Raw genomic sequence first — 9083 nt, forward strand, 5'->3', positions numbered from 1 at the left:
ACACTGATCACTGTAATACAACTCAGTTACACGGTTTATTCTGGATGGTAACTGTAACGTGTAGTTAATAGTAAACTGCAGGAGTAGAGCAGCAGGAAGGAAAGCCCTGCTCTCTGTACATACGACATTGAGTATTTGGTGAAGATTATCCAAGTCAACTCCTTCTCTTAATGTGGTCCACAAGAAGCTCCTGAAGAGTATAGACTTCCTACTGGGGCAGGGCTGGGTGGTCTCCATTGGGGAAGAAGCCAAGGAAATGGTCATTGTGCCTTTAAGCTCGGAGAATAAAGGGGATACTCAGTGCAAGAGGGTGATAGAGAGTCTGCATTTTACCAACTAACGATTTTACATGGCAAACAGCTACCATTCCCTTTTCAGTCTTTCCATTGGTGGAGTCATGTGAAGAAGTTTTGTACTCAAAATTGTGTACCACTTTCAGGCCTGAAACTTGTACCTGATCTCTATCCATTTACCATCTGGTCATTGGAAAGGGTCAGAAAGAAGACTTGACTGTTTAAGCAGTATAAGAAGGCTGGCCCTATGGGAAATCTTTTCAGGGCAGCGGAGCCTCCTTGAAGACTCTTGCTTAGTCATGGAACATTTACAGTGGATCACTGAGAGATTCCCCACCACCCATAAGTTAAGATAGATTGCAATTTCTAGTTTTCATTTGAATTAGTCTGAAATCTTGTTGGTTCAACAAGGTGAATGAAATTTCTTCCCCTACGTTTACTAGATGTTTCAAATGAGACTCTGGTTCTGTTTTCTGGGAGGGATTCTTCATTTTCTAATCTTTTCTATGGTCTCTGACTTAGCCTGCTGAGTCAGTATTTACACCGTTATCCACTTTGGGAAATGCTATCACTTGGTGAGCTCCAGTTTCTTTACATATATATATTTATATATATATATATATGTATATATGTATATATATATATACACACATACATACATATTGTATTTTTTTTTTTGGTAAAACGTGTCCCTCCATTAGACACACTTTTAACTTATTTACTTCCAGTCACCTTCCTAAGCCCTCGCCACACCTAGAACTTGACTAGTCCCATTACTATTTGTGTGCTTTCTGCTCTAGACTCCTTCTCTCATCTTAATGTGGCATTTTGATGCCAGGTGGGACAATGGGTTTGGAGGCAAAGGTATATTTAATTTGATTTTTAAAATATTGTTGAGAAACAAACCCAAGTAAAAACTCTAACTGGGCCCTCTCTTCCCAAAGACTTTTTTTTTCCAGTCTCATCTTTGCCTTCAGAGACTCATTTGAAGTTCAGAATCAACTGTCTTTTCTACCTTAAAAAGCCCTCCAAATAACTCCTATTTCTTTTTACCCCAAATAAAATAGGTCAACTATTTCTGAAGCTCTTCTTTTCCTCACAATTTATCCATTTAAAACCAATAACTAAAAAATAATGTTCTCTTTCCTAAAAATGTTTTGTGGTTTTAAATGACATGTTTACCAGGTTTTACCACAGTAAAATATGGATTTCTACTGTTGGACTCTTATCCCTGCTCTTTACAGCCCATTGCCCAGCCACCCACCCAATGGCACACTATTCAGGTTTTATTATAGCACTAATTACTTATAGTTTCTGTTCTAAATATGCAAGCTAATAGTTATTGTAATAAACAGTTAAGCTTCATGGATTATCCCATTTAAAGTATCTTTGTTGTTTACGTCCCAGTCTGAGGCATCGCACTTGGGTGGGCTGCTTCATGTAATCACATAATCAGAATCCGAGTGTATGTCACCTCATGATTCTGCTATCCCTAGTATTTAAGAGTCCTCTACTGTATCATATCATCTATCATCTCCATGTGCAGGAAAGGGAAGGAAACACAAACAGAAGTAAGTCAGGCATATATACTGCCCATCATTCAGAAATATGGCCTCACCTTAATGTAAGAATTGAAACATAGAGCCTAAAGGGTGCAGAGAGAAAGGTAACATAAATATTAGCTCCAGGTGGTAACTCTCCCTGACCTCTCTCACACACACACTCAAAAACGATTTTGAGTGAGCAATTGGCTGTTTCTGCCTTAATTGACCTCAGAGTGCTGTACCACTTAGAACTCAAACCTGCAGCTTTTCCACCTATGGAGTTTAGACCTACTAATGATGCTCTATGCCATGGTAGAACATTTTCTTTCTGAAGTGAAAGAGATGCTGAGGTTTCTTTTCACATAATCACAGCTCTAGTATAGAAGGATACTGTAGAGCTATAATAGGAAATTGGAAACTAGCATTAATTGGGCAGCATTTAGTGCCATAAATTAGCCAGGTGCTGTTTCATTTAACTGTAGCTGCAGCCTTGTAAATTAGGTACTTTTATTGTGTTCCATTTGGACAGGTGAGGAAAGTTTAAGCTCATAAAGCTTTAATTATCTTTTCTCTTGGACTATAGTAAGTCTCAAAGCTAATATGCAAACTGAGACATATCTGATTTCCGATATGTTTTTTTTACTAGAAAAGTAGATTAATTGGAGGTAATACTAGAAATATGAAGACGTTTACAAAATTATTTAAACATTTTTTTTGCAAGAAGAAAGGTATGGACCAGGTAATAATTATAAGGAAAGAAAAAAATTGGTAATACATTTGGGAAATACACTGAAAGCATAATATATAGGACTCAGGCATCCATGGCATGTATGTTAAAGAAAAGAAGTAAGGATGTCTGTCTATCTTGACTTGAGAGATGCTATAGAAGCACGTTTATAGGAATCATGAGTTCAGTCTTGGTTATTTTGGTTTAAATGACTTGATTCATCTTGTGATATATACCAAACAACAGAAAATTTGCTCTGCAAATAAGAACAAGTGAAATAGGTATCTTTACATGGAGCTATTTCTAGAGATTCCTACACAGCCTCAACTCCCTCCAAGCTGCCCCGTCCCCTTCATCCTTTGCCATTAATGCAGACGTCAGCTGTGTGCCTTGCTTCTCTTGGAAACTAATGCAGGACCTGAGTTACATCTCTTGCTCCTGTCATCCAAGACCTTCACGCAGAGGAAAGTCTTATTTCTTATTATAGATTCCAGATTACCTTGCCTCCCTAATTCCTGAAAGAAAAAGAAGGCCTGAAATCCCCTATCTTTAGAATGTTCACCGTGAGTCCGGCTTATTCCTGTCATCTACAGATACATTCATTAACCTTCGCTCTATAATTCTGTATAATAATAAACCCTCAACCTCATTGTTTACAAATCCATTCATTTATTAGAGGATGGCATTAGTTTAATGAGGTGGAGCTGGGTAGACCTAGCTTAAGTTCAGGCTGCCAATTGCTTTCAGGTCAGTTTCACTACATTTGCGGAACCAGCTGAATGAGCAGCTGCAATATTTACATGAAGCTCTTGTGAAAGATGTCAAGAAGGCACCCATGAGGCTGGCAAAAATTTGTAGCACCCTTTAAAACCTCCATCCAGAACTGGCTTTCATTTATTTACACATTCCATCAGTCAAAGCGAAGTGCAATGGATAGATTGACATTTGCTAAACAGGAAGAAGAGCCATTCTAACAGATCCTACAGTTCGTGGTGGCTACTCTTCATTGTCTACTTGACTGCATCTGGACTTAAGTAAAACTCAAGTGGCTGGGTACTCCTGTGGGGACTTTTTCTTTTTAATCGAATCATTTGAAGTAGGAAGACCCACTTTTAAACAGGTTCTTTTGAGGTGGGAAGATCCACCTTTAATTTGGGCCACACCTTCTGCTGGTGTTCTATATAAAGGGAAGTTTCCTCTCCACTTGCTTGCTCTCACTCTCTCTGGCAAGTTCATTCCTTCACTGGCATTAGAGCCTACTTCACTGAGATTCTGGCATGTACTGAAGAACAGCTGAGACATCCAGCCTTTTGGATTAAACAATTGGATTCTTGGACCATTTGTTAATAGACAGTCATTTTTGTACTAGCTGGACCACAGTGTTAAGCCATTTTTATAACTGCCCCTTTCAGATAGATAGATGGATAGAATGATAGATAGATAGATGATAGATAGATAGATAGATAGATAGATAGATTCTATAAGTTCTATTCCTTATAGCACTCTCCAAGTTATTTTTTCTAATGTATAACACATGGTGAAATAAGCCCTTTGAAAGATTTTTTTAACAGTCTGGCTACCCAGCTGTTCAAACTATTCAATCTATTGAAGATGCCTCATTGCCATGATAAAGCTCTAGACATTTTGACAACAAGAAGCAATGTGAAACTTCCCATTCTCTGATGACCTGTCATGTGGTATATTTTTTCAATTTCTTCCAGTTTTTTCTACTACTACTTTCAGTAATAATAATAGGCCGCAAAGACGTCTGCTTTTTAATTCTTGAGAAATGACATCAGGAACTGATGGTATAAATGTAATTAAATTACTACTCAGTCAATCTTTAAAACATGGAAATTGGGATGGAGTTGTGTTTCAGGTATAGAATACACCTATCATGCACAAATATGGCCTTGTCTTTAAATTCTAGCCCAGGACATCAAAAGTAAGATAATGTGAAAGAAATATAAAATAAATGTAAAATCCTAAATTATCTAAGTGGAAGCAACAGTGCCTAACTAGAGAAGAAGGGAGCAGAAGAGTCAGAACAAGAGAGATAATGTCTTGATCAAAATGCAGATTAATATTTCTTTTTTGAAAATGAGAGGAGCTCTTTATCCAAAGAAGTGAGGGGCAGCCTCTGGAAAATAAAAAATAAAAAATAATTGAGGAGATGACTCAGTCAGGGAAGTGCTGGATGCCCAAGTATGAGGACTTTGCTTTGATCTCTAGCAAAAAGCCCACTAATCCCAGCACTGGGAAAGTGCAGACAGGCAGAGCTGGCAGACTTGCTGGCCAGTCAGTCAAGCCAAATCAATGATATCCAGTTTTAGTAAGAAATTCTATCTCAAAAGGCAGTAAGGGATGGGGAAAGATAACCAGTGTCAACTTCTGACCTCATATGCATACACATGTCCAAAAACACATATCTGTACACCTATGGTGTGGGAAGTCCTTCTGTATATATGTTGCTTTTATTGGATACTAAAGTAGCCATTTTCGGCCAATGGCTTAACCGAATATAGCCAGGCTGGAAGAGATATTTAGAGAGAAAGCAGGCAGTCAGTGAGAAGCCATGAAGCTGCCAAAGGGGAAAGAAGCAAGCTGTCAGCTGGAACTTTGTGGTAGGCCATGAGCCTCTTGGTAAAATATAAAATAATGGAGATGGGTTAATTCTAGATGTAAGAGCCACCTAGCAATATGTTCAAGCTATTGACCAAATAGTATTGCAAATAATATAGTTTCTGAGTGATTATTTCAGGTCTGGAAGCCAGGAACAAACAAGCAGATTCCTGTTACAGATTGGCACACCAACATGATCTAAAATGTTTGGGGCTGATGCCCTCTACCCACTTCTGGTCCAGATGCTTTTGTGCTGACTCAGGGTCGGGAGAAAGTAGCTGAGACCATGCCTGGGACTCAGTGCCACCCCCCCATTCCACCCTCTGCCAGGGCAGGTGGCCGGATCAGAACTGCTAGGAGTGCACGGCAGGAGAGCATGGCAGATTCCTGGCACCATACACAGAGATATTTCCTGGACGCACAGTGTGCTGCATGGCATATTTAGCTATTTCTCAGATAAAAAGGGTTTATGTGCTGCATGCTCCTTCTCAGAGTTAAAGTGGTGAGTGCGGCTCCTACCTGGCTGTCACACAGGTGACAGTAATGGTTCGCCTGCCATTTTGAAAGGCAGAGAGAGGCAGAGCCAGCACCCAGGGCTGCTGCAACCAAGCTGCTTACCATTTGAAAAGATCTCCAGGACAGAAAAGGATTTCATGTAGAGGATAAAACAGATTCAGACGGAAAAGGCACAGTGTGTTTTTAAAAATGTATGTAGGTTTGAGAGAGAAGAAAATGAGTAAAGAGACAGTAAATGTAATATAAAAGAGTACAGACAGTCATAGATTAAAGGGGTAAAGATAATAAAATAAATATTAAACTTGCAGAAAAAGTAAAGCGTAAGAAAAATAAGCCACATAAAGATGGAATATACACAGAGAGTCTAGATTATGTATATATTGTGTTTTTTTTTAATTATTTGACTGTGAAGGAGTTAAGAATAGAAATACATTTCATTGTATGGGCTGCTAAAATAAACCAACCAACATAAAGATATCTTGACTTCAAAATTTGGGTCTGAGGATGTGTTGCTTTGGAAAAAAGATTCTGCTTTTTTTTTTTTTTCCACAGAAGGTGAGTGCCTTTGGATTAATTCCGGATTTATGTGGTTTTATGAACCAAGACCCTCTGAAATGTTGCTATGAACACCCCAAAAATACTTTACCCAACAAAAAGCAGGAAGCAGCTTGGAGAGAGTTAAGTCCAAATTCCCTAAATGATTATTTATAAAAGTTTGTTTACATTTAAAGAGGGATATGGTGCTGGGCAGTGGTGGTGAACATCTTTAATCCCAGCACACAAGAGGCAGGGGCAGGTAGAGTTTTGTGAATTCGAGGCCAACCTGATCTACAAGAGCTAGTTCCAGGACAGGTTCCAAAGCTACAGAGAAACCCTGTCTTGAAAAACCAAAAAAAGCGGAGGGAGGAGAAGATAGGCTAAAGAGATTTGCATTGGTATGGATCTTGGTTTATTGATACAAATTTAAGGTCAATTTTGTTATATGTGTATTGCTGCTCTTGATTAAGGTGTGTTTGTGCAGTTCATTGAAAATGTAATGTATAATTAATAAATATAGGTTAAAAGATAGTTATCTATAATAGTCATGCTCGCACTCATATTATTTAGGATATATTTCAGATGGATAGGTATTCTTCAGATCTTTCAAAGACTGCAGAATATGGCACTTAACATGTTTTAATAACATGGGACTTTTCATGACAATGAGACACATTTGCTTCTGGCAGCACCAATCTGTTTCAAGAGGATGATGGGCATCGAAGAGGATCCTCGTGGAGTTTGTTAGCCATTTGGCCAAAATCTGCTCTTGCCTGAACTGCTTGATGTGATGGTGTATGAACCAGAAATTCAGGACCCACAGAAAAATGACTGTTGACGTTGCTTAAAGAAGGTGGGACACTCCTTCAGGGTTTCTGCTTCATGAAAGAGTCTGCCAGACATTCTGCAGGACACAGAAGATAATACTGACAAATTGTCAATATAGGTGGAACTGTCTTTGAAATTTCTTGCTTCATGGAAAGGTGTGCTGGATACTATGGGCCTGTAGGCTAAAGATGGATTCCCCAACAGTACAGAAGAACTTTGAGTGACTGTCCAGGCAGCAAGATGACTCTGTCAATTCTAGAGTTTTGGAAATTGCTTACAATGCACTTTCTGTTTACTTAGGTAATATTATATTTTTCTGGATCTTTGATGGAGTTGAAGAATAGTTATAGTTTTCCTTAGTTATGATAAAAGATGAAGTAAATACAAATATTATAACTGCAATTCTTGCTTGAAAACTGTTTTGTCATATGAAATTTTACTATGTTAAAGTTAAAACCTTACTTTTTTTACTTAAATAGCAAAGTTATTTACTCCATGAAAAATTTAACCCCACCACAAAAATGTTTTTCTATCTCATTTACTACTATATTCTCTTTTCTTTGTTTATCTAAAATATAAATTATACCTTTTCTCTCTCCCCTTTCCTTCCTACTACCCTTCCCATATCTAACGCCCTGTTTCTTCCCCAGCAAGTCCTCCTCTTCTTTTATCATTGTTCTCATATTTATATACAAATAAACCAACATATAAATACAACTTGATGGTTTTATTCAGTGTCTGTTTCTAAAACTGACCACTCAGTAGTAGAGTAGCAATCCAGAGGCTGATCCCTGGCAAAGACTAATTTTTTTCTCAGCAGTTGCTACTTGCCTGTAACTCTTCACTGGGGGTGGTGCCCCCACGTAATTTCACTCATCTACACTGGCGTGGCAACAGTTGGGATTGTTCAGGTCTTATTTAGGCAACCAAGTTGTTGAGATTTCATGAGTATAGCTTCCATGTTATTGCTATAAGGCACAATCTCACAGCAGGTGTTTTGGGTCTCTGACATTTACAATCCTTCCACCACCACTCCCAGTCTGTAATGTCCCCGAGTCTTGGGTACAGGAGCTGTGTGCTTAATGCGTTAATTAGGGCTGAGCATGCCACCATCAGTTATTTTCCGCATTTTGACTAGTAGGAGTTTTCTCTAATTGTCTTCTGCTGCATCAAAAAAATTCTTTGATGAGGGATGAGGTCTATTATAGTCTCAATGCCTAAGCATAGCCTGATGCATAACAGGGGATTACACTGTATTTATTGATGTAATAGCATTTCTTGAGCTGGATAACTTGACATGATTAAAACACAGTAAATGAGACTGCCCATAAAATATGTTTAGAATTAGTATACATTGGCCATGAATACAAGCAAAGACCAGAAGAAAAGCTGTGTGAATTGATTCTAGCCATGTAAATACCAACTTCCCCATGTTATAACTCATGGTAATGATCCTTAACGTTGTCAAATTATTTCTAAAGCTGTTACATAGGGGCTGTGTCAGAGTGTATGTATTTAATGAGAGATTAGAAGAACGAATGAGTTAGCTGGCACTATTGTAGTCTTTAAAATATCAGACATCTTAGGACATTTTCTTGAAGGATGATTGATGTGGGAGTGTCTAGCCCATTGTGAGCAGTGTTGCCCTGGACAGGTAGTCCTGAATTGTATAAGAAAACAGCTAAGGGCTGTGGAGATAGCTCAGCAATTAAGAGCACTGGCTGCTCTTCCAGAGGACCTGAGTTCAATAACGAACACCCTCACGGTGGTGCACAACTGTCTGTAACTCCAATTCAAGTGAATCTGGCACCCTTACATAGAAAATGCATAAAAGTAAATAAAATCTTTAAAGGAAGAATAAACTGAGGAGAAGGAAGAAGAGGAGGAGGAAAAGGAGGAGGAGGAGAAGAAGCTGTCTAAATATGCTGTGAAAATCAAGGTAGTAAACAGCTGTCTCTCGTGATTTTTTAGTTCCTGCCTCCAGGTTCCCGCCTTGAGTTCCTTACATAACTTTCC

The sequence above is a fragment of the Chionomys nivalis genome, chromosome 18 (assembly GCF_950005125.1).
Source record: "Chionomys nivalis chromosome 18, mChiNiv1.1, whole genome shotgun sequence".
In the NCBI taxonomy this organism is placed as follows: domain Eukaryota; kingdom Metazoa; phylum Chordata; class Mammalia; order Rodentia; family Cricetidae; genus Chionomys; species Chionomys nivalis.